At 32.7% G+C, this 26,154-nt stretch overlaps 1 long non-coding RNA gene across 2 annotated transcripts; it reads right to left on the bottom strand.

Annotated features, from left to right (window-relative positions):
* Positions 1–1,761: 1,761 nt before the first annotated feature.
* On the bottom strand, positions 1,762–24,318 carry LOC143063414 (uncharacterized). Of its 2 annotated transcripts, none has more exons than XR_012975000.1 (4): positions 24,297–24,318; positions 3,196–3,288; positions 2,353–2,443; positions 1,762–1,954 (listed from the first exon to the last, which is right to left on the bottom strand). It is a non-coding gene; the product is annotated as an uncharacterized LOC143063414 (long non-coding RNA). The 2 variants fall into 2 exon arrangements; XR_012974999.1 differs by lacking the exon at positions 24,297–24,318 and adding an exon at positions 3,485–3,623.
* Between the last annotated feature and the right edge of the window lie 1,836 nt (positions 24,319–26,154).

Raw genomic sequence — 26,154 nt, 5'->3', positions numbered from 1 at the left:
TCTTCGAAAATGTATTGATACTGTATGATTACTCTATAACGTTAAAAAATCAATATGTGCTAAAAACTGGTTCCGTGACAGTGAACGTCATCGTAACCAAATGTCCGATAATACAAGGAGCGTTATTTGACGATTGGCTGCCTCTCATAAGGCAAATGCTTTTGGAACCCTTTTCTTAACAACCTTCTTTTACTGAAAATATGAAAAAAAGGTAAATTTTTAAACATTTTGAACTTTATAGTGTACAGACAAAAATTTCTATAATAAAAAAATAATAACGTTGTGTGTTCGTTACATATAATTTCATGTTACCCTCTTAAAGAACTTACCAAGCCTTTTTTAAAAAGAAAAGATAGGTTGATTCATGAACTTCTTCAAAAAAATAAAACAAAGTCATATAAATAGAATGTTCAAATTTGGAAGACACGAGACTGCCTGTATCCACAGTTTTCAGTTGGTTATAATAGGTTGAAAAATAGACAACTTTCGAGTTCGATGCATTTCAGTCAACAACTTTGGTTAAAGAGAACATCATTCATATTTTAGCGGCATCGTAACGTCCGTTCCCATGTTGAGCGAGTGGTTTGGAAAAAAATATGCTTAACTACACGAATTAGTCGGCAAATAGTAATTGATATTAAATACTTGGGGTAGAAATACTTTAAGTTAGTGTTTTGAATAATTCAAAATGTTTTACTCCAAACAGTATGACCACTAATTGAATAAGACCATTATAAACGGCACATAATTTGAAAAGCGGTGACCAAATGTGCTACTCCAGAAAGCTAGTTTAAAAGACCACTTTCGAGTTTGTCTGTCACCGAAAAAAACTCGTCAATTATGCGCGCCTTTATGACGTCCTTTACCAGATAGAGGGGATCGCCTGTATCCCTACACTAATAACATTCATCAAGCGTCTTAGTGATCGTCATTGTGCAGGATAAAGAAATAATGTTTGTTCTGTATGTTCTTAATCACAATTCCCTAATGACAGCAGTGCTGATTGTCAATTATGGGTATTCAATTTGCCGAATAATTTGTGCAATAAAGAATCATAGTTTTCCAACCACTCGCTTAACATGGGAACGGAAGTGACGATGCCCCTAAACGCACGAATGATGTTAACTAAAACTAACGTTTTTGACGATAAAGCATAGAACTCGAAAGTTGTCAATTAGGTAACTTCAGCAGTTGGTTGGATAGTGCTACTCAAGTAAAACACAATACACTATTCAATCTTTTCAAAGTGAGTGTACACAATTTGAAGATAAATCTTCTATTTTGGAGGTCAAGAAATAAGACTATGTTACAAGTAGGATTTATTGGACATCAGGGATCTCCATGCATGACAATTGAACAAAGTAAGAAGATCTCAGCAGGACAAAACTTCGCGTGTCGTGATAAAAAATATTCAATTTCTACATTACATTGTAGGGAATAGTGATACCATATATTATATATGGGGTAAAGTAAATAGGAAAATTGTACATGTTTAGTTTCATGAATAATTCATTAAGCTGATTTGGGCCTGCTCTTTTGGTGTGATATTCTGATATTCTGATAAAATTCCTTAATATTTGTAAGTAAAAGGAAAAATAATTATAATGCAGAAATAATTGTTTGACATTATTCATCATAAATATTGTTGACTATAAAATGAAGAGATGTTTCCTGATTCTTAATCAGAGACCACATGACTTAGATGTTAGCGGCAACAATTGACCTTTAACACTGGGCAATAGTAAGCTATAAAACTATATATACATGGTATATATGATGTTCATTTTTATTAAGATTTAAGGTGTGTGGCAGTACGAGGTTTTCGTATTACGATTATGACAGCAAACATCGTTGTTACTTATACCACATCCGAAATCTCCAACGCACCGAATTGTACTGACACTACTGTCGTCTGCTGCTGGACAGGAACCACCCTTGGATAAACTTCCCCATGCTGGAAATTTATGAAAAGAAAAAAGAATTTGTTAACAAATGAACTCTTTAAGCATTTGTATGGTAATGTAATTTTACGATGAAAATAGACACCGTTAGGCATTGACCATTCCTCATGGACTAGTGGATTTATACCTTAATTTGCCGTCGGCAACATGCTAAGAGTCGAACTGTATGATTGAAATGTTCATTGAAGCCATACAGAAAGGTAAGCAGCGTCAACTTGTGTATCAAAATCTTTATGATATTTCTTGTAGTTCTCTGTTGGTTTATTCTGTATGCCTGGTACGTAGTCTTCGAGATGTTACGTTATATTGTTTAACTCCTAAGAAATTAACTTGAGATCGGTGTAGTAAACCGCACCCAAAACAAAATATTTAAACTTATTCAGACACTTACTTGGGGCACAGTAGGTTTCATAAGTACATGGTTTTCTATAACACCGCGCTGTCTTGATTTCGCATACTTGTTCAAATCCACATTGTTTACCCTGCAGCAATAAAAAAAGATTAACAAATAAATGGTTATAAAGAAAACTCCTTCATATTCTATGTACATCGATATCGTCATAATGTTGTTAAGCCGATTTAATCTTTTGGTTTATAAATATGCATTACAGCTGCGCATGCACACGAATTATACCATAAAGATAATACGATATTCCAGAGCTTGCATTTCCAATGGTGCTTTTTTTGATAGAAGGTTGCTTCTTACAAACAAAGCAATTGACCCAAAGGTTCCAATTGTAACTTTTAGGTTATCCTTTCGACGAACGTTTAACGAACGTAATCACTAGTTGGGTGACTTATATGAAATATATGTGTATAACGCGATTATGGATATACCCTAATTATCAGAAATTAATCCCGCCCTGTTTTTCCTCTAATATGTCATCACCGAATTGCACTTCTAAGAGCAGCATGACGGGTGCCACATGGTGATCAGGATCTGCTTACCCTTCCAGATAACCATAGGATTTTGGAGGAGTTTATATTGCTCGGTCTTTGATTTATATGTAGTGTTATGAGGACTTGGGAGTCTCTTCGAAGTTTTTCCTTTAATGCATGGTTTATTTTTGACATAGCGTTGTGCAGATTCTTTTCAGTTTATGAATATGCACATTGTATATTTAGCCTCTTTTTCATTTCTATAAATTGTTGGAACTTTACAAAATTAGCATTTAAAAATCTGACCCCATTAATTTATTGTTCGTAGAATTTCAAACATTCTAAATGAATATACCCTGCACATGGTTTGTTGAAGATTCACTATGTACGGATTTCTGTAATTACTGCAATTTACACCAGCAAAGACAACGAAGGCAACCGCTAAAATCTGAAATAAAAAGTCGCAGAATGTGCTTATGTCAAGATACAATAGTAGTGGGGGAGAACTATTGCAGTCGTAAGAATATAATTTCACCAAAACAAATGTAAAACACATGAAAGCTGGAGAAAAAGAAAAACAACATTGTAAGTAATAGCAGAAAACAAAAATAATTCTGATAATAATAATAACATTATAGACCTACCAGTATTTTCATTTCTATTCCTTGTATTCATCAGTTGAAAAATGACCTTTATGAAGGTTTGGTTTGCATTTATAATAGATGACAGCTTGAGAAACCACAAGAAAAAATGAAAAGAAAGTAACTCATCACCTGATTATAGATCAATTACGCAACATTGTACATGGTTTGCATAGTAAATATAATGTAAGTTTTGAAGTAAATATTATTGATCCGGCTATGAACACGTTAAAGAATTTGTTTGTTCTATAAATATTGCCTTCGTGAAAAGGATTATCGGATTGTAATTAAAAAAACATGTGTGACATAAACTGAGCAAAAATAGATTATAAAAACACTTTTTGTTTTTAAATTTCTGTTCTAAAATTTTTTTTATGCATTGTTGATTTAATCTTCCCATTTGCTTCCGGTCAAACTGTGATTTGTGCAGAAAACCTATTATGCTATCACCAGGATGCCAAATACCTTGAATAACAGAAATGAAAACGGCTCATAATTTTTAAAAGAACGCTAGAGAGCGAATGAGATAGTTGAGGCCGGAATGAGTGATGCTGACCTTGCGACTCAATTTAATGTGCATAGGTCAACAGTTTGGAGACAAAGTCTTGGTATCATTCGATGAACAGTATTAGAAAAAGGCCTAGTCATTCTTTGAAATAACCTTGGATCCGACATTTGTTAGTTATTTTTAATAATTTACTCATTTACATGTTTCGGAGTTTTGTGTGACGTTAATGTTTGCTTAACTAGTACACATTTTTGTTTATGGGTAAGATGAAGCCCGTCTACGTGAATTTTTCTCGCTGTGTTGAAGTCCCAATAGTTGCCTTGGGCTGTTTTCGGCTCTTTGGTAGAGTTGTTGTCTCTCTGACACATTCCCTGTTTCAATTCTAAATTTCATCATCACATTTCAGCCTATAAACTGGTAACGTTTTATAAAGTCTGAGTAGTAGCTGCAAGATCTTGAAAACCGAGTTAGTTGGGAAATGGATATCCGATATGCATGTTATGCTGGGATTTTGATACTACAGATCGATATTATAGGGTTATTGAATGAATATTGGGGGATATTGTCCCGAGTAGAATTTTATATTGCACGAACTTGCGAGTGCAATATATGTTCTACGAGGGACAATATTCCCCAATATTCATGCAATAACCCATTTATTGTATAACAATATAATATTTGAAAGTAAAAATTAGTTTAACCTAAGATTTTATCGTTGATGACGTCATGAATTTTGACGATTTATTGCACTAGTGCAATATTGGAATTTATTGCACGCTAACTTTTGGTTACTCTCTGTTAGAAATGATTCAATAATATATGGTTATTGCATGAATATTGGGGAATATTGTCCCGAGTAGAACTTTATATTGCACGAGCTTGCGAGTGCAATATATGTTCTACGAGGGACAATATTCCCCAATATTCATGCAATAACTTTAAAATTAAATTAAACTTTATTGAAAAGCACTTTACGCCCATATGGACCAATGGCTTAAAACATTATACATAATATACAGTTTACATAAAACAATGAAAATAAACAATGGACACACTTTGAACTATAATTTGTCTTTTTTTTTAAATCAATATATATATATATATATATATAAGAGATTCAAATTATATCAAGGACTCCCTGCCCTCAGTCTTAGTGACTTTTTTAAAAAGGAGCCTAATTTGCAAGTGTCCTGTTTTGTTTCAGGATTGAGAATATGTTTTAATTTATCTATATCATTTAAGTTATTATATTTATTTTCATTTAAAAATTCTTTTCTTAATTGTTCATTTATTTTACATTTAAAAAAGAAATGAAACTCATCATCTAGTACATCACAATGTGTACATAGTCTTAAATCTCTGGGAATTTTCCTGTATCTTCCAGTTTCTATTAATAAGCAGTGGTCACTTATTCGAAATTTAGAAATTAGTTGTCTATATTCAAAGTTTTGAGAAAGTAGGTATGGTTCAAAGTTATAGCTTTTCTTTATTTTTTTAAAAAGTTGGAGTTTGCTATTCTCTTGTAAATTTAAAATTTTATCATTATATAAATTTTCATAGGAGTTTTCTAGATTTTGTTTGTATATTAGCCTATTATTTTTATCCTTATTTTGGTTAACAATTTCTAAATCATTTTGACTTCTGACATGATTTACATAGGAGTACCAAGAATAAATACCTGCATTATGTAAAGTTTTTGCCAAATTTAGTGTCTCTTTTAGTAAGGGACTAGTTTCTTCCCTTAATAGTCTATCATGAAAAAGAAGAGTTTGTCTTTTTATAAAGCAATCAATAGGGTAGCTGCCTAATTCAGATCGAGCCGCTATATTGCAAGAGCATTTTTTTACTCCTAAAGTTAACTTATTAAATTTATTTAGTACTTTATCAGGTGGACTTTTGTCAATGAAATTTAGAGTATCTACTTTTTTGTTATTTTTATCTCCTTTAATTGAAGCTTTATAAAAGGATGAGTATGCATCCATATACCATATTTCACTGTTATAAGTTAATATTGGTCTGACGAGAGAGTTAAATAAATGGTTTGACAAATTAACAGGAGTCTGATGAATCGAATTACAATATGTTTTTATAGAATACATTACTTTCATAGATTTTTTGGCTAATTCTTGTGCTGAATGAATAAGATTTCCATTCTGACTAATGATATTACCAAGAAATTTAAACTTTTCCATTTGCTCTAATTTATCACCATTATAATTAAAAGAATGGTTAAGATTTTTCCTATTGTTACTTGTGCTTAAAATCATAGTTTTAGTTTTTTTACAATTTACAGTTAACTGCCATTTATCACAGTATTGAGACAAATGGTTTAAACTTGACTGAAGACCCTCTTTAGTTTCAGACATTATCAAAATATCATCAGCAAATAGGAGGCTTCCAATATTTGTCTGTTCTATTTTCAAGGGATCACAGTCATCCTGTTTAAAAATTTGAGGTAGATCATTTATGAAAATATTGAATAGGGTGTGACTTAAAGAATCCCCTTGTCTTACCCCTCTAGTTACTTCAAACCAGTTAGTGAGTTTATTATTAATCTTTATTGAAGATTTAGTGGTTGAATACATATTTTTTATTACTTGATACATTTTACTGCCGATACCCTGGGACAAAATTTTATATAATAAAGCTGTTCTCCAAATGGAGTCAAATAACCCTTTTATTGTATAGCAATATAATATTTAAAAGTAAAAACTTGTTTAAACTAAGATTTTGTCGTTGATGACGTCATGAATTTTGAAGATTTATTGCACTAGTGCAATATTAGAATTTATTGCACGCTAACTTTTGGTTACTTTCTGTGGGGAATATTATATTGCTATACAATAATATGCATTAACGTACATTATATCGACAAAGCAAAATGTATCGATGAGCATAACCCCGAACCTCTCATTTGCAATGGATCGCATTTTTCATATCATAGGACATTTAGCTGTTAGCCTCTGTAATCAACAGCGACAGAATTATCGAAATTGAATTTGTTCCCTGCACAGTGAAAATATCTTAAGTCGTCTTTATAAATATTGTACCTACAGGAACTCCTCCGTACGAGCATTTCCGTGACGAAGAAGATAAGATGTTTGATCTGTTGTCTATCTACAAACAGTTGGTTCTGTTCTGGGGAATGCTATTCTGATATTGTTGGATGGAGACTTCAAATTAAAAGTGGTAATAGAAGTAGACTTTGTAAAAAAAATGTTCTAAATACTGTTACGGCAATATATAGATAGATATAGGAAGATGTGGTGTGGGTGCCAATGAGACAACTCTCCATCCAAATAACAATTTATAAAAGTAAACTTTTATAGGTCAATGAACGGCCTTCAACACGCAGCCTTGGCTCACATCGAACAAAAAACTATAAAGGGCCCCATGAATCAAAATTTAACGACGGAGAAAGCTCTAACAAGGACACACATCCTCGTGAAGTTATCAAAAATGATTTATTATAAATATTCATAACTATAAAATAAAAAGATGTGGAATATTTCTTAATGAGACATATATCCATCAGAGAGAGTATTACGTAGATATTATCAACTATATGTTACCGTATGGCCTTTAATACTGAGCAGTAGGAATATTTTTATATTTATTTATATTTAAGGTGTGTGGCAGTACGAGGTTTTCGTATCACGATTATGACAACAAACATCGTTGTTACTTATACCACATCCGAAATCTCCAAAACACTGAACTAAACGTGCACTGTTGTCATCTGCTGCTGGACAGGCACCACCTTTGAACCAACTTCCCCAAAACGTCTTGTTTTTGTTCTATTATAAATTTAATAATACTTTGAACGACAAAATTATTTTACTTGCGTAGTGGTATTAACCATATATGGATTCTAAAGAACTTATGGATAATTTCAAATCTAGGCCTGTTTCCGACATTAATTCTAACATAACTTTTGCTTTTTAATCTTGCACACCACCATTCCCCATGTAAAATTATAATTTTTTTTGAGCATCCATTAAACGACAAAATTTCTTCCTATAGGACATATCCATTTTTCTGACGCCAAACACGTGAAACAATGAATGTGTTTTTTAATTTGATAGATGCTTTTTTTTTTTTTTTTTGTAAATGTTTGTTTGTTTTGAGATTGTAACACAGTGATGACTGCTGTAACCATATTTTGACTATTTGATGCGACTGTCATACAAGTGAGAGGTTTAACGCTAAAAAAAACCAGGTTCAATCCATCATTTTCTACATTTGAAAATGCCTGTACCAAGTCAGGAATATGACAGTTGTTTTCCATTGGTTTGATGTGTTTTATCATTTCATTTTGACATTTGATTAGGGACTTTCCGTTTTGAATTTTCCTCAAAGTTCAGTATTTTTGTGATTTTACTTTTAGTTAAGCACTGAAGACTATAAAGTCATGGTTATGATAGTTGTTTTCGTATCTTTTCGTTTAATGTGTTTGAGATATTGACTTTGTCGTTTGATAACTTGAAGGGACTTTCCTATTCCAATTCTTCTTGGGTTCTGTATTAATTGTTTCTCTTCGAGATATCATATAGGCAAACAAGGCGCTCAGCTTTGTCTGTTACATCCCCAGTTAACAAAAAGATAAAGATCAAGAATACAAATGGAAATCTGAAAGCAATACAATCCGATTCTAATTAAATTCAGTAATTTTGGAAAGATTAGGTTAGGTTGTTTGGGCTATTGACATTTCTTAAACTGATCATGCTGGAGAAACTGTGTATGAAATTGTTGACAAGTTCAAAATGTTTATTTAGCTGATGAAGATTGCCGATAGTGCCTAACCCCGTTTGGTAAACAATATTAGGTCAATCCCGTGCCAATTAATTCGGAATATGAAAATAAAATCAAGGCTGAATGCATGGCGTGTCGTAAGCGCAAGTTCAATTACACAAGAATGACACACAAAAAACCTCGACGCATATTACTTAATTTATTTTACTTGACTGGGCGGAGTTTAACCCGTTCGCTCATCATAGACCAGTCAATCTATAGATAGGTGTTCTGGACGAAACTCATTAATGAAGGTCCAGTTACTTATAGATAAAATATGTAAACACTATATGTGTATTCACAAAATAAATCAATGATACACAGCCGTTTATTTTCTTATAAAGCGGAGTTTGTGGATATGAAAGTAGTATATTCTATAACGTTTTGAAATACTTTTATCTTCATTTCCAGAGGCGGATTAAGTGGGAACGACCCCATATCCCCCCCCCCCCCCCATTTTGTGAAAAAAAACCATTTGATTGATTACTTTGGGAATCACTCGAACATGACTGGCACCGCCCCTTGCCTCTTTATGAACATTTCTGGATCTGCCACTGCTTATATTCCGAATGGGTTTTTTTTTAGGGGGGGGGGGGCGCACGGGGATTAGTTGGGAATGCGATCAATCAAGTAATAGTTTTTATGTATAATTTATATATATCACGAGATATCATATAGGCAATGAAGGCGCTCAGTATTGTCTGTTACATCCCAAGTTAGAAAATTAATTAAAACAAATCTTGCCTCTTTATGAACATTTCTGTATCTGCCACTGTTTGTATTCCGACTGCTTTTTTTAGGGGGCGGCGCACGGGGATAAGTTGCAAATACGATCAATCATAATTTAAGAAGGAATGATTGGGTTTAAATATCTAGTTTTTATATACGACCATCACAAGCAGCACGGATCAAAAATATATTTAACCCCACCGCATTTTTGCGCCTGTCCCAAGTCAGGAGCCTCTGACCTTTGTTAGTCTTGTATTATTTTAACTTTTAGTTTCTTGTGTACAATTTGGAGTTTAGTATGGTGTTCATTATCACTGAACCAGTATATATTTGTTTAGGGGCCAGTTGTAGGACGCCTTCAGATGCGAGAATTTCTCGTTGCATTGAAGACCTGTTGATGACCTCTTGCTGTTGTCTGCTCTATGGTCGGGCTGTTGTCTCTTTGGCACATTACCCATTTCCATTCTCAATTTTATTCAACAAGGAACATGTTACGGATGTTGTTCAATGCAGCCTTTAAGGAACATATTCCTGTTCAATACCAAAGCAGATACAAGGTCTAAACCAGAATGAATTTATCAAAGTAGAATATTTTCACAGTTCTGTGAATAATATATCCGATGTAAAATAACTCATGATTATTATTAACACGATAAAGCCAATATAACTGTAAAAGACCGATTAAAGAAGCACTATCATTGCATTAATCTATAGATTTATTATTTTTATACTTATACAAGTGTGGACACAGATGAGTGTGGATAGTATGTTTGGATGTTTGACAGTGTCTAATGACAATAAAGTTCTATGTTTTTCCTATATGGTGTTAATAACTGTGTTGCACGGTGACAACCGATCTGAGCATGGAGTGTTATTTATTTGATATTTTTTTATGTTCAATACAGACATGGGGAGACAGTAATTACATTAGTTACCAAATGATTATGATAGAACATGTTCTACATCTTTGGTTTTGGATACGTTTTGTAGCTGGGAGAGCAATTGTTAATTTCTGTGTCGATTTGGTCTCTTGTGGAGCATTGTCTCATTGGCAATCATACCTCATCTTTTTTTATATGTATTTGCTTACTATTGGTATGGTTCTATTGACATTACTTTGTGGTGGATCGTCAGTATCATTAGTAATTTTTTTTGTTAAAATGTCGAATTTCTTCCTCAGATTAGAATACATTTATTGGTTTTAAGTAATGACAATGGCTTATGTCTGACATGATTATTGGGGCTAAATAAGATAGGAAGTAAACCTCTGTGCTGATTTATATCAATTCTTTATATCTCCTCCAAAGCTGGTCGAAGCAAAGACAAATTTTGACCAATATAAAAATGATTTCACCAAAAGAACCTTTGTGAGCATGCTTCAAAGACTCATAACTGCTCCAAAAGTAATCTGATCGAATTTGAAGCAGATATCATCAACATCTACTTAATAAGTCTTAATATGTCTAAATACCTAAAAAGCTATTTAGTACTCAAAAGGTATTGCAAAATTATTCCTTTTCATTTTTTGTTTTGTTATATGGATACAAATATAAGCGATACATGTACCAATACAGTATTTGTTGTGGTATGCAAGTGTAATAATTAACATTTACTGTAACAATGTTAATTCACACAAATTAAGAAATAACAAATGAATGGGACAGATACTCCACAGCTTTATACGACTGGACACAACATTCAAGCTGGATACAGCTCTGAATTTAGATTGTGGTTAAATAGTTGACACAACATAGGTTTCTGACACAGATTGAATGTGGTCTATTAAAAAACTTCAACTTAAAAATTTTAAATTGGACATTTACCTATTTTGGTCCAATATCCAAAATCTAAATACATGGTTTAATTCAGAATATCATAGAACCCAAAGAATTCAATTTTTGATGAAATCAAATAATGTTTAATTTTAGACCCTTTAGACCTCCATGTGGACCAATTTGATAACCGGGCCCAAATATTAAAAATCTAAATACACGGTTAGATTCGGCATATTGAAGAACCCCATATATTCAATTTTTGTTGAAATGAAACAAAGTTCAATTTTTGTCCCTTTGGATCTTAATGTAGACCAATTTGAAAACGGGACAATACTGTGCAATTGAATATTCCTGGTTATTGGCAATACTGTGCAATTGAAAATTTCTTGCTATTGTGCAATTAAATATTTCTTGCTATTGTGCAATACAATGCAATTAAAAATTTCTTGCTATTGCACAATACTGTGCAATTGGAGATTTCATGCTATTGTGCAATACTGTGCAATTGAACATTTCTTGCTATTGAACAATTCTGTGCAATTAAAGATTTCTTGCTATTGCAGAATACTGTGCAATTGAAAATTTCTTGCTACATGTATTGCACAATAGTTGGTATAATAATTTTTGACCCCGATTGGGACCAACTTGAAAACTGGGCCCATAATCAAAAATCTAAGTACATGTTAAGACTCACCATATCAAAGAACCCCAAAAATTCAATTTTTGTTAAAATCAAACTAAGTTTAATTTTGGACCCTCTGGACCTTAATGTAGATCAATTTAAAAACAGGACCAAAAATTAAGAATCTTTACACGGTTAGATTTGGCATATCAAAGAAGCACAATAATTCATTTTTTTGATGAAAGCAAACAAAGTTTAATTTTGGCCCCTTATTCCTTGGGACCAAAACTCCCAAAAATAATCCAAACCTTCCTTTTGTGGTCATAAACCTTTAAAGATTTCTATTAACTTATGCTAAAGGTATTGTTAAAAAACCCAAGAAAAATGCTTAGGCCAGGATTTTTTAATTTGTTGGTTTACGGATCCGCCGACCCGATTTTTCCGATTTCCAGAATAAAAATAAAATTGACTTTTCATGCTTTTTTATTCCCGCCGACCCTAACAAATGCATTATCCCTGAAAAATAATTAAATAATTTTTTTTTATGAAATGAAATGCATTAATCACTAACAAAATTGATAACACTTTCTGTTGTGAAAAAATAAAACTTCCAGTTTACGTTTCTAAAAATAGACAAATCAATTATAACTGACCTTGAAATGTCGTTTGCACAAATAATATTGCGGAACGAAACTTGTTTTTAAAACCAATTACACAATAAGTTCGTTTCCATTATTTGTCATCAGTCCGTAAGATCATCATCTCATAGAAATAGACTTGTCCAAATGTGGACAGGGTAAAGGCATCAAGTTGAAGTACTGAATATTAACAAATCATTTGGAATTTTCTTGCTTCTGACATAGATAATAAAAAAATTATCGTCCATTTGGATAAAAAACGGGAATGCGAGACAACAGATTAACCCGATAATCTTGTTTTCCAGTGGACGAGTCTATTAGGTTTTTAACACGTGTGTTGAAACTTATTTTCGTACGACGTTTTTACATTTTTTTCTTTATCAGTTTTCGTGCTTGAAGATCATTATTCTCCAAGTTTTCTGGAATTGATAAAGAGCTACGCGAATTTATTTTTCTTGTTTCTGATATGACGATTTAATTTCGTCTTTGTCCGTGCACCCCCCTTTTTTTACTGTAATTTATTAGACAATGTCATGCGATGTTTATAACATTTGAGCAATAATATTTCATCGAACTAAAATTTAAGAAATGATGATAAAATAGCATAACAAACATATTGTTAGAAAGGTGAAATATATATTGATTTTGCATATTTTTCTGTCTTCAAAGATGATTTTTTTTCTTTTTTTTTTCCCCGACCGACCGACCCGACTTTTTCATGGGGAAAATCCGTAAACCATCAAATTAAAAAACCGTGGCCTTATTTGGGACCTGTTTTTGGTTCCTAAATCCTATACTGTTGGGACTTAAACAACCAAAATCTATTCCAACCCTCCTTGTGTGGCCATAGACCTTACGGGTATGTTAAAATATCAAAAATTTCTGTTTACTAATACTTGAGTTATAGAGCAAAAACCATGAACAATGCTAATTTGGGCCCTTATTCCTAAACTGTCACGACCAAAATACCCAAAATCAATCCCAGCCTTCCTTTCATGGTCATAAACCTTGTGTCTAAATTTCATATATTTCTATTGACTTTTACTTAAGTTAGAGTGCGAAAACCAAATGTCTTTGGATGAAGACGATGACGCCAACGTGATACCAATGTACAACCAAAAAGTTTTCAATTTTTGCGGTCGTATAAAAATGATCTCAAATCAAATTTCTAATGGAGTTTGCAACAATAATTATTCAACTACTCATTTTAATAAAACATAAAGTATTAAAATATAAATGTCATACAGTCATGGTGATGATGCCCCCGCTAGCATATAACGTTAAAAAGGTACATAAAGTGAAGCTGCCAAAAATTGAACTTAAACTGAGTTTAGAGGTAATAAGCATTATATACATATTTCACTAAATTTAGTTGAGACAAACTTGAGAAATTTTTCCATTTGTGAAAGGGCATAACCCTAGAATGATAATCAAAGTGCTTGTAATCACTAAATGGCTATTAAAGACTGCTTAAATTTATCAGTTGGTAGTAAAGTGAATTTTGCATTGTATATTGTATATACATGTATAGCATTTTTTTAAGTTGATTCAACTACTATTCTGGACAGAGAAATCTAAACTCCAATTTTTAAAGAAGATTTCATAAAGCATTGGTCTTAGGTAATTCAACAACCATTCTGGACAAAGAAATAACTCCAATTTATTGTCTGGAATCTACAAAAATGTTTGTTTTTAGCCCTTAAATCCTAGACTGTTTGCCCCATAACCCACAAAATAGACCTCAACCTTCTACTTATGGTATTCAATATTATGGTACAATTTCAGAACAATTGAAATACTTATACACGACTTTTTGTACAGACACTAGATTAATGCTTGTTTTGGTCACCTTTGAAACCCTTATTCCTAAACCTTAGGGACTATATATATAACCCCCCCCCCCCCAAAAACAATCCCAAGCTTCCTTTTATGATTATAAATATTACTGTGGATTCATAATTATTCTTTGGATACCAATTTTCGTGGCTTTCGTGGGTAGAGTCTTACCACGAAATTAAATGTTCAACGATTAACAAATTTTCTATAGGCTAGTATGCAGACTTCGACAAAACCACGAAATTAAATATCCACGAAAATGCAAATTTTCTTTAATCCACGAAAATTGGTACCCACGAAAATAAATGAATCCACAGTATGTTATAATTTTAAGGCTTCCTTTTTACTTATACTGAAATTATTATCTGGAAACCATCCGTCTTGGGACGACAAAGACAGGATACCTACATATATTTCAACTGCAAAAATTTCTGTGGTTGTTTAAAAATTTCAAACATGTACAATGAAATATTGTTTTAGAAATTGATAAGCCTAGATATGCCTTATAATTTTCCCCGCATAGTTGAAGGACCATTTACACTCAGAACCGAGTCATCAGTAGGCAGCTAGTACAGATGTATTAAAACAACCTAGCATCATATTGCTAGTAGTGGTAGTACTAAGCATTCTCGGGTAAATTTGTTCTTTTTTTTATAATATGTTTGGTTCAAATCAAAATAGAATGCTTTTATCTCCCTAATACTTACATTGTAAATAGAGGTGATACTACTTTGAAAAATCCTTGTACATGAGAGTTTTCTGTCAAATCTTTATTTCACAAAGAATGATTTGCATAACAATGAACTGAGCTCAAAGCAAAGTATTCAATAATACACTTAGACAAAGAGCTAAATTCAGTGATATACTTTGTACTACAGGTCCTTCATTAACATCCATCGACCAAAACCACATCTCAAAAACATTCCATACTACATGGTTGGATTCAGAAGTCCTGAAAAAGACATGATTTTTTTTATCATATTTTAACTACATGGTTGGATTCAGAGTCCTGAAAAAGACATGATTTTTTTTTATCATATTTTAAGTATATATACACAGGTTAAAACTTTCTTGTGGTAAAATCATTTATCTAGCAACTATCAATTTGCTTCATGCACATATTGATATGTGTTGAGTTTAAATCTGTTGGAAATAAGAACACACAAACCTCCACCTAATTTTAGTCAACGGACAAAACATTCAAAACTATAAAATATTATCTAAGACTTGTCAGTGTCTATTTACCATTGCCACTGAATCAGTGATATATGTACACATAATTATGTACATGCAAGACTAAAATTATAAAGTACATATATGACTAAAACTGACATTCAGTCTTTACGATATCTTCATTCCCAAAGTCATTTTCAAATCTGACTTCATGGTAAAATAAGATTCCATATCTACAACCAATGAAAAGGAAATATCCCTCTAATAGACTAGCATTTAAATCACAGTTTTCTAAAATGGAAGCTAGGTCAACGTGGAACCTAGAACTAAAAAAATAGAAACAATATATCTTAAATATTTCAAATGCATGTACATGAAATAATATTAATCTTTAAAATTCACCATATTGTTCCCTTTTTTATCTTCTGTTTGATACTGTATATCCAGTGGCTGATCCAGAAATTTTCTAAAGTGGGGGCCCACTGACTGACCTAAGAGGGGGCTCGCTCCAGTCACGATTCAGTGATTCCCTATATAAGCAACCAAATTTTTTCTCAAATAGCAGGGGCCCGCCCCCCCTAAATCCGTCTCTGATATCAACCTCTAGATGTCTTTCAATTACATTCAGTTTATTGTGGGTTGATGTTTGATTGTTGTACATGTTACATTGAGCAAAGCCCATACCCCAGTCAGCTATAAAAGGCCCTGATAAGACAAATTGTAAAACAATTCAAACGAGAAAACTAACATGTCTGTTTAAGGTTACATCATCAAAATATGTAGGGTAGGTAGGTACATGTAGGTAAATATTTTCTTTTTATTATTTTTTGCGCCATGATTTTGAATTGTGTGGTTCGTCTTGCATGGTCCGAGTTGTCCATGGGGCGAGAGCTCCCCTATTTATAATGATTGGATTATTTCTTACGACGGTAATAAAATGGCTTAGGGTGGGTTCTCAAAATAGGATCTGTCAGGTACCCGTAAACAAACATATTTTTTTGGCCTTACCGAGAGCACCATTGAAATATATACAAATCACAGATCGGATACGCATCAACTATGTAAGACCTAATTTCAACAACCCTAAACAGTGAATATTTTTTTCGCAAACAGTAAAATTTTATTACAAAATCTGAAAGATGAAGCCTTGAACTTCACAGGAAAAATACTCCCATTGCTGGGAAAAATCATTTAAAAAAGTATCAGTTCAATATGTAAAGCCATTATTATAGCATTTTTTCAACTAAAATAGAATTTTTAGCTAAATGATAGCATCAAAGGCATACACCTTGCTACTTATAAGTAGCAAAAAGTGTTTTTTTTTTTAAATGTACATGTACTAAATAAAAAATATCATTTAAATCTATTTGTTTTAAGTTTTGAAAAACTACAAAATCCCAATTTGTGACTAAACCTTGCAAATTGATTTTTTTACTAAAAAAAGTGATTTAAAAATCACTTATTTCAGTAAGTCCACTGCATGACTGAACATGGCAATTTATGAGCTGCCATTTTATCACACCATAACAGACAGATAAACAAAACAAAAATGACAATTGTAGGATACGTTTCTGTAAAATATGATAAAATCATGTTTTTAAATAAATGAATAATACCAAATAGATACATCAAAATTTAAAGCACATTTACAGGAGGGATATACACAATCATTGCTAAACTATACATTTCATACTCTTTGCATTTCAGAGGCGGATTAAGGGGGGGCCAGGGCCCCCCTTTTCAGGGCCCCCCCTTTTTGGGAAAAAATTTGGTTGCTTATATAGGGAATCACTGAAGCGTGACTGGAGCGGGCCCCCTCTTATGTCAGTCAGTGGGCCCCCAATTATGGAAATTCCTGGATCCGCTACTGCATTTATAAATAAATATTGGTTAAAATAAAGAAATATTGATGTGTATGACAGTATGACTATATCATGCTTTAATATTCCAAATTGATGGTAAATTCCATGTCAGCATTGTATTTTGGGAATTCCCAGGTATTAAAATGCCAAGTCTAAATACAGCTGCTTCATCTATACAATACATTTGTAGCTGTCTGTAAATATATTCTTCCAATCAAGGCAAACCCAGCTGAGTACGGTGTATAAAAATACACTGAATATCCTCCACCAGTATTTACATGCGTACAGTAAATCTGTTAAAGAGTAAACCCCTCCTATCCCCCCTCATTAAATGCACCAATAATTTCAGGGCTGTAATGTAGGTCATTTATACAAACCAAAATTGTAGAAAAAACTTATGTCATGTTTCTGTATACCAAATTATCATGAAATTGAGCTGTTTCCTTCAACATATACAAATATGTAGAAATAATGTACATCGTTTTCATAAGATACCAGATACAACTAAACATGTAAACAACCCCTGAACTACAATGTTATATGGAATCGTCCATAATGTAAACCCCTAATATACAATGTTGTATGGAATCGTCCAGGCAAAAGACAGAATTCGCGAATTAAGCGATAACTGTATTGTATTTGAAGCTTTAAGGACGTCCATCGACAGTAAAACTACCGATGGACGTCCGCAAAGCTTCAAATACAATACAGTTATCTCTATTCTAATTCAAATCGAGTTCATAATTGAATTTCAATCATTATTTCAGTCTTAAACGTTCATTAAAGAAAATTCCGCGAAAAGATGTTATCTTCTTTGGTCCCTACACTAGGTGACGTCATATGTATGCTTCCGGCGTCAAACATAAACACCGGGCGTTTTCTGGATTCTGTGCCGCTTCAGAATGTAATAAAATTTGATAAAAAGAAGATTTTTAGGTGCAACATGTGAGTTTTTTAGCTTATTATTGTAGAAACTACATGTCAATAAATTTAGCAATTCAAAATGTCGGCTTCCTTAGTTACAGACAAGGAGATAAAGAATTTTACGCTTACTGTCATCCAATCAGAACCATGGATACAAAATAATTGCATTAGAATACACGGTTTCCGCTGTTAATGCCAGTGTTATCATGACTGACAGTAGGGGATGAAATGCATATAGATGACTATAAACAGCTGATAAAGTCTATTCAATAGTAACTTTTTTGTTCGTTGAAATGTGTGGGATTGTGCAGCACGTGTCATCATGACATGTGTTTCTTCGAGGCCTTCAGTTTAGATTATAGACTAGAGAAGAGACTAAATACGTACCAACCTGATGTCAAATGAAGATATACGGAATTTAAATAACGTTGATCCTTTAAATGTACGAAACACAAACACATATGACAATTGTTCACATAAAATAGATAGTAAAATTTTCCAAATGAACGTCCATTAAAGTAAAATTTTCCAAATGAACGTCCATTTAAAATAAGTCTCTGATGAATATTTCCCGCGCAAATGTCATGGAATAGACCAAAACGAATTTTTGGTGTGTGTTGTCCCCGTCGCCAGGTAAACTAAATTTGCGACAGTAAAACTACCGATGGACGTCCGCAAAGCTTCAAATACAATACAGTTATCTCTATTCTAATTCAAATCGAGTTCATAATTGAATTTCAATCATTATTTCAGTCTTAAACGTTCATTAAAGAAAATTCCGCGAAAAGATGTTATCTTCTTTGGTCCCTACACTAGGTGACGTCATATGTATGCTTCCGGCGTCAAACATAAACACCGGGCGTTTTCTCGATTCTGTGCCGCTTCAGAATGTAATAAAATTTGATAAAAAGAAGATTTTTAGGTGCAACATGTGAGTTTTTTAGCTTATTATTGTAGAAACTACATGTCAATAAATTTAGCAATTCAAAATGTCGGCTTCCTTAGTTACAGACAAGGAGATAAAGAATTTTACGCTTACTGTCATCCAATCAGAACCATGGATACAAAATAATTGCATTAGAATACACGGTTTCCGCTGTTAATGCCAGTGTTATCATGACTGACAGTAGGGGATGAAATGCATATAGATGACTATAAACAGCTGATAAAGTCTATTCAATAGTAACTTTTTTGTCCGTTGAAATGTGTGGGATTGTGCAGCACGTGTCATCATGACATGTGTTTCTTCGCGGCCTTCAGTTTAGATTATAGACTAGAGAAGAGACTAAATACGTACCAACCTGATGTCAAATGAAGATATACGGAATTTAAATAACGTTGATCCTTTAAATGTACGAAACACAAACACATATGACAATTGTTCACATAAAATAGATAGTAAAATTTTCCAAATGAACGTCCATTAAAGTAAAATTTTCCAAATGAACGTCCATTAAAATTAAGTCTCTGATGAATATTTCCCGCGCAAATGTCATGGAATAGACCAAAACGAATTTTCGGTGTGTGTTGTCATTAAAACATTCGGGTCAATGAACACAGTTAGATTAAATATATAAATATGTTAACTATATTTATATTGGTTTTTCAGAAAAGTGACTTTACCAGATTTTTTTTTGTGGCAAACAACGGTAAATAGCCTATATCATCTTGACATGACATATGAAAACCCCTTAAGCATAATGGTGTGTGTATGGAATAGTCCATGGAATTGTCCAAACCGATACAGGTGAAATACGTAGAATAATATTGCTGTGTCTATTGTGGACACAGCAATAAAATCAGATTTAAGATCCTTATGAGCCCGTAGTAAAGTAAAAAAACTGTAAAAAGCCTTATTTAATAAAATTTGCTCGATTTACCTTGAAGTGAAGACTAATAAAAATTTTCGTGTATAGTGAACCCCCTAAATAAAATAATACTGTGTTCTAGACCACTTCCCCTTTCGGTGATCTACAGAAATGATTTTTTACTATATAGTATGTTAACAATACTTTTTAATGAAAACCCTTTTAACTTACCGTAAATACTTAAAACAAAATAATTTTTACTTCAATTTAATTTCGAAAAAAGTGGATCATACTATATTAAAGTTTCTTGATAATCGCTTTCTAAAGTTTTTCCTCCCTCAGCTCTCTACTGAAAAACCTCTATTTTCAGCCGCATGACCCAAACAGGAAGTTTTACATGTGACTGGTTTTGCCAGATTGGACTAAATAGCAATAAGGTGTATTTTCTGGGATTGTTGAAAACTTGCATATTCATCACTATCTGATTTTATGGGTATAACAATCCAGACAGACAAATAGCAATAAGGTGTTTAGGAAAACATGACCTAAAGCCTCCTTCATATAAGTCAAAAACTTGGGAACTCATACTGAATGGTCAAATGTGTTCAATATGAAAATTGCAGTTAAGATGGTAAAATCACTAATCAGCCGTTAACGAAATGGACTGAAAGTATGACTTTTGCGCAAATTTAAAAGGGAAACAGAGGCGGATTTAGAGGGGGGCCCGGCCCCCCCTTTTTGGGAAAAAATTTGGTTGCTTATATAAGGAATCACTGAAGCGTGACTGGAGCGGGCCCCCTCTTAGGTCAGTCAGTGGGCCCCCACATATGAAAATTCCTGGATCCGTCACTGGGAAATGACGGGGAAGGGGCAAATTAACATTCAAGCAGAGCAAATGCTGTTTAAATTAGTATGCGGGTTTTAAATATAGAGTGAAAGTGGAGTCATCTTTTTAAACTTAAGTTAAATATAACTTTTGTAGACTTACCTTCTAATTCAATAAAAAAAAAAACACACACGACTCAGAACTATGTCTAATTCACTTGGACTACTAATATGCAAACCTAAAAACAAAAAGAAATATATCATAAAATAGTGATTGAAAAATTCACAACACTTTGAAAGGATAATCCAGACACGTGTTACACGGGGAGCATGTTTGTTTACAAATAATAATGTCACGTGATCGCGCACTGACCTCGCATGTTGCATCGCCCTTACAATTCACCAATACATAACCATTTTCATGCAAACATGCAACGTGAATGTGATTGGTTATCAAATAATACAAAAATAATGCATGAACCGTTGAAGAAAAAATTATTTCATCAAATAGATGGATTTTCACTTTCGACACGAATAGGTCGAGTTGACATTTCTGTCATCGGAGATAGTATTGAGATAAATGGGATAAAACGGACCGTCAAAAAGGTCTAGAGAAGCACATCAGTAGAACCTTAACATGAATAAGTAATACTTACAAAAAATTCTCTAATTGATAAACTATATGACTAAAATTTCACGAAAATAACAATAAATAATTTTGTTCTTCGTGATGAAACTGCTTAAATTGGCGCGAAAAAATATTCTTACTCCTATTGCTTCACGTAAAAAAAATATGTATAGAATTGAATTCGACTACAGTTCAGCATAAAAAAACGTGAATATGCAAAAGTCTGATAATATGTTAATGAAAAGGTGTGTATAAATTTTCGTAAACGAAGTTACCTGTATACTTCACCAAGAACTACATTTGAGAGCAAAGATCGTATGTGTGATTCGGCTTATGTAACAATCGTCAATCGGAACTACTCGGCTATTCACTTCGTGCAACCAGAAAGGCCGAGTAGTTCCGATTGGTAACAAAGTACAACATGATTAATGGAATTTTTTGCGTTGCTATTAAATCATTGAAACCACGTGATTGAGGCCATCTATTTTTATTGCGGGTTCCACATATCTAAATCGGAATTATAGAAAAAATGGAATTTTGTGAGCAGAATCAAAACAGAAATGATGAACACTGCAACATTTCCATCAAAATAAAAATAGGATGGAGGATCTGTGTATTCACATTATTTGTAAAACTCTCCTTCTTCCTGTGAAGCGTGTGCTTTACATCGAGGCTTATTATGCTAAGCATCGACGCCACAGTACTTCAACCAATCAGACAATGTTTATTTGGGGCATTCTATCTAATTTTACTCAGATTTTGGAATATTTTAATCGAAATTATAGAAAAATGGAACATTGTTAGTACATATAAAATAGAAAAAGATGAATACTTTTAGCTGGAGATAATTTGGATGGGGGTTCTGTGTATTCACATTATTTGCACAACTCTCCTTACTGATGCCATATTTTGGAATTTCCGTGACCTAAATGGTTCGCGAAAATTAATATTTTTATATATAGTATAGTAATTAAATGTTATTTCACAAGGCTATCAAGGCAACAGTAGTATACCGCTTTTCGAACATTTAACATAACATACCTTTTTATACAACACGTCAGTCAGTTTGTTTACATAAAAATCGTTCATCAAAAGATAACATTTTCCTATCAGTTTTAAAAGATTGAATTTTGATTTGTCGTGTTATGCCATTGTTTATATCAATGCAAGTAACACAGGATACATTGTTGAGACCCAAAAAGGCATTGCATGAAGACCTAGTCCGAACCGTAAATATAATTCCGCGTTGAAGCAATTACCAGCTAAATGTACTGTTATTTTTACTAGATTTCGTCTAGAACAAACAAATACTAGTAAAATGGTTTACACACAATCAAAGTTCATTAGTATTGCTTACTGATGCCATATTTTGGAATTTCCGTGACCTAAATGGTTCGCGAAAATTAATATTTTTATATATAGTATAGTAATTAAATGTTATTTCACAAGGCTATCAAGGCAACAGTAGTATACCGCTTTTCGAACATTTAACATAACATACCTTTTTATACAACACGTCAGTCAGTTTGTTTACATAAAAATCGTTCATCAAAAGATAACATTTTCCTATCAGTTTTAAAAGATTGAATTTTGATTTGTCGTGTTATGCCATTGTTTATATCAATGCAAGTAACACAGGATACATTGTTGAGACCCAAAAAGGCATTGCATGAAGACCTAGTCCGAACCGTAAATATAATTCCGCGTTGAAGCAATTACCAGCTAAATGTACTGTTATTTTTACTAGATTTCGTCTAGAACAAACAAATACTAGTAAAATGGTTTACACACAATCAAAGTTCATTAGTATTACAACGAAATGCAGTAACAAGAACCATTTATTAGACATTTCAGGTAGATTTTATAATATGGCCATTTTATAATATGGCCATTGTTATATTATAGCTCGTTTCTGTGTGTGTTACAATTTAACGTTGCGTCGTTTGTTTTCTCTTATTTTTGAGTGTAAATTGACATTGCGATAAGACGTGTCACGGTACTTGTCTATCCCAAATTCATGTGTTTGGTTTTGATGTTATATTTGTTATTCTCGTGGGATTTTGTCTGATGCTTGGTCCGTTTCTGTGTGTGTTAGTTACATTGTAGTGTTGTGTCGTTGTTCTCCTCTTATATTTATGCGTTTCCCTCAGTTTTAGTTTGTTACCCCGATTTTGTTTTTTGTCCATGGATTTATGAGTTTGAACAGCGGTATACTACTGTTGCCTTTATTTATAAAACTGTTTGAGGTTTCCTATTTGTTTGGGATCCCGAGGACAGAGAATGAAAACGCAGATTTTATTAGCCGTATTAATAATTCTTTTGATTGGTGTGTTACTGGCTAGATATTTTCGTTACTTAAATAACGATGGAAAACTTATGATAACCGTTGGTTTGCATGTGATCATAACTTTAAAATACAAGTTTTCTTATCTAGATACATGTACTGTAATGTCAATTCTATCGGAATTTGTGCATTCACTGTCGACTGGTCTTGTGTAATCGGTTGTCGTGCGGTTATCCACTTTCACGAATTTTTATTTCATTTTCATATTAATTTTAAACATAAAAGACAACTGTCCATTTTATGGTATTAAGTCGTTACCACCAAAAGGAATTGCAGAATACAGAAAAAAATGACAGTTTAGTAGCAGTATCAGTAAAAATACATACAAATAATAATGTCAAAATAAACCTACCAGTATTTGCATTTCTATTCCTTGTGTACATCAAATGAAAAAGGATATTTACAAAGTTTTAGTTTATATTCATACTAAGTGACAGCTTGGAAGAAAATAGACAAAAATGCAAGTCAGAAATTAATCAAGTGAATATAAATCAATTATGTAACTTTTTACATAGTTTGCATGTACATTATAATGTAAGTTTTGAAAGAAATATATCAACGTGAAAAATATGAATACTTTGGAAATATTGCCTCCGGCTGAAATAATTGCCGGATTGTAGAGAAAAACTAAACCAGTGATGTAATATAGTTACCTGATGCAGGCTTTTTTTTTTTTTTTTTTTGCTTTGTTGAAAACCCACGGACAGCCTTGGGAAGAAACTTGCGCCCATGTCGTTGTTGTTTGTTTGTGTGTCTCTTTGACACATTTTCTGTTTTCATTATCAATAACATAAGAAAACAATGAGGTATGCCGACCTCATGGTAGATGTGATGTTCGGGTTTATCTATTTAAAGTCAGAAAAAATAGAATAAAATAGATATGGGAAAAACCTTTTTTGTTTTCGACCATAAATAGAAATTATTTTAATAAACGATATGTTTACTGTATTTTATTATGACGGACTAGCACATTAATAGTAATGTACAGTAGACAGAAATATAATCTGAAAGAACCACAAATAAATGGCAATGGATCTATGCATGATACTGGTTTGCCGGAACACACTTTTTGCACCGACGATGTGGATAAAATCATGTCGTAATGCTTTGGAACCAAAGTTCAAACTAAATGTAGACAAGACCAAAATTTCGACTGTTCATGTGGTGTAAGCCGACAACATGCATATATCAAATTGCTACTTCGGACATAGAAATGTAAAAGCATTCAGTATTTTTTTGAATGTTTTGCTAAAAATGATTCATGAAAGCCAAGCGCTATCAGCATCCAGCAGAAACAAACCTAATTTCTGTTTCATTTGGTCATTTGAGTAAAATTATCTCATTGGCAATCATACCACATCATCTTTTTTATATCGACAAGATATTTTTGACATTGAAAGAACGGTAGATAGCATGTCAATAAACTGTCAATTTGTTTGATACTGAAGGGAAATTTGTATTGATTTACGGCTGTGATATTTGCAGTTAAGTACCTGTATTTGGAAACATGACATTGGCAAATTGTTCCACAAGAATGGTCCGGAAAACATCAAAGATTTTTAAAACAATTTTAGTTTTGGGGATAATGAGGTTTTCTTAAACAGTAATATTTTAATAAATATGTTTTTTTTTTGTCTGAAACACAATGAAACTTGCTTGTAAGATACGATGGAGCAACGGTCATTAAGTGTGTTTTTGAATTTGAGTAAGAGCGAGAGGTTCTATATCTAGTAGTATTCTAATATCATAGTTAAGCCCTCATTACTACAACTACTTCACACTTTACACACATAATAAACTAGTGGTAAGATATAGCCATTATCAAATAAATTTCTGTATCCTAAATATATAAATTTCTTAATCTTGATAGTTGATATAGCCTATATAAAAAATTTAAGCAGATCAAATCAGTTTGGTTTAGTCATGTTAGAAGCAAGTCAATTCTTATAAAGTTGTCTGAGACCAAAGGCTGCAAAAATTGTGAAATTTTAACAACAGATGCTAAATTCATTAGCAATTTAACGAAGAAATAATATTTTACCAAAAGTTACGATGTTCTGAATTGTAAATCGATAAATTTCGTCTTCGGATTAGAGTGCAACCTCTGCGGATTGGTATACGTTGGTGAAACGAAAGGAAGGCTAAACAAACGTATATGCGGTCATAGATCAGAAATTAACCTCAATGCGAACGACATTCTTTACCAGCAT

The sequence above is a fragment of the Mytilus galloprovincialis genome, chromosome 2, assembly GCF_965363235.1.
Source record: "Mytilus galloprovincialis chromosome 2, xbMytGall1.hap1.1, whole genome shotgun sequence".
In the NCBI taxonomy this organism is placed as follows: domain Eukaryota; kingdom Metazoa; phylum Mollusca; class Bivalvia; order Mytilida; family Mytilidae; genus Mytilus; species Mytilus galloprovincialis.
The sequence above is the reverse complement of the archived record's forward strand: the minus strand, read 5'-3'. Positions and strand labels throughout refer to the sequence as shown.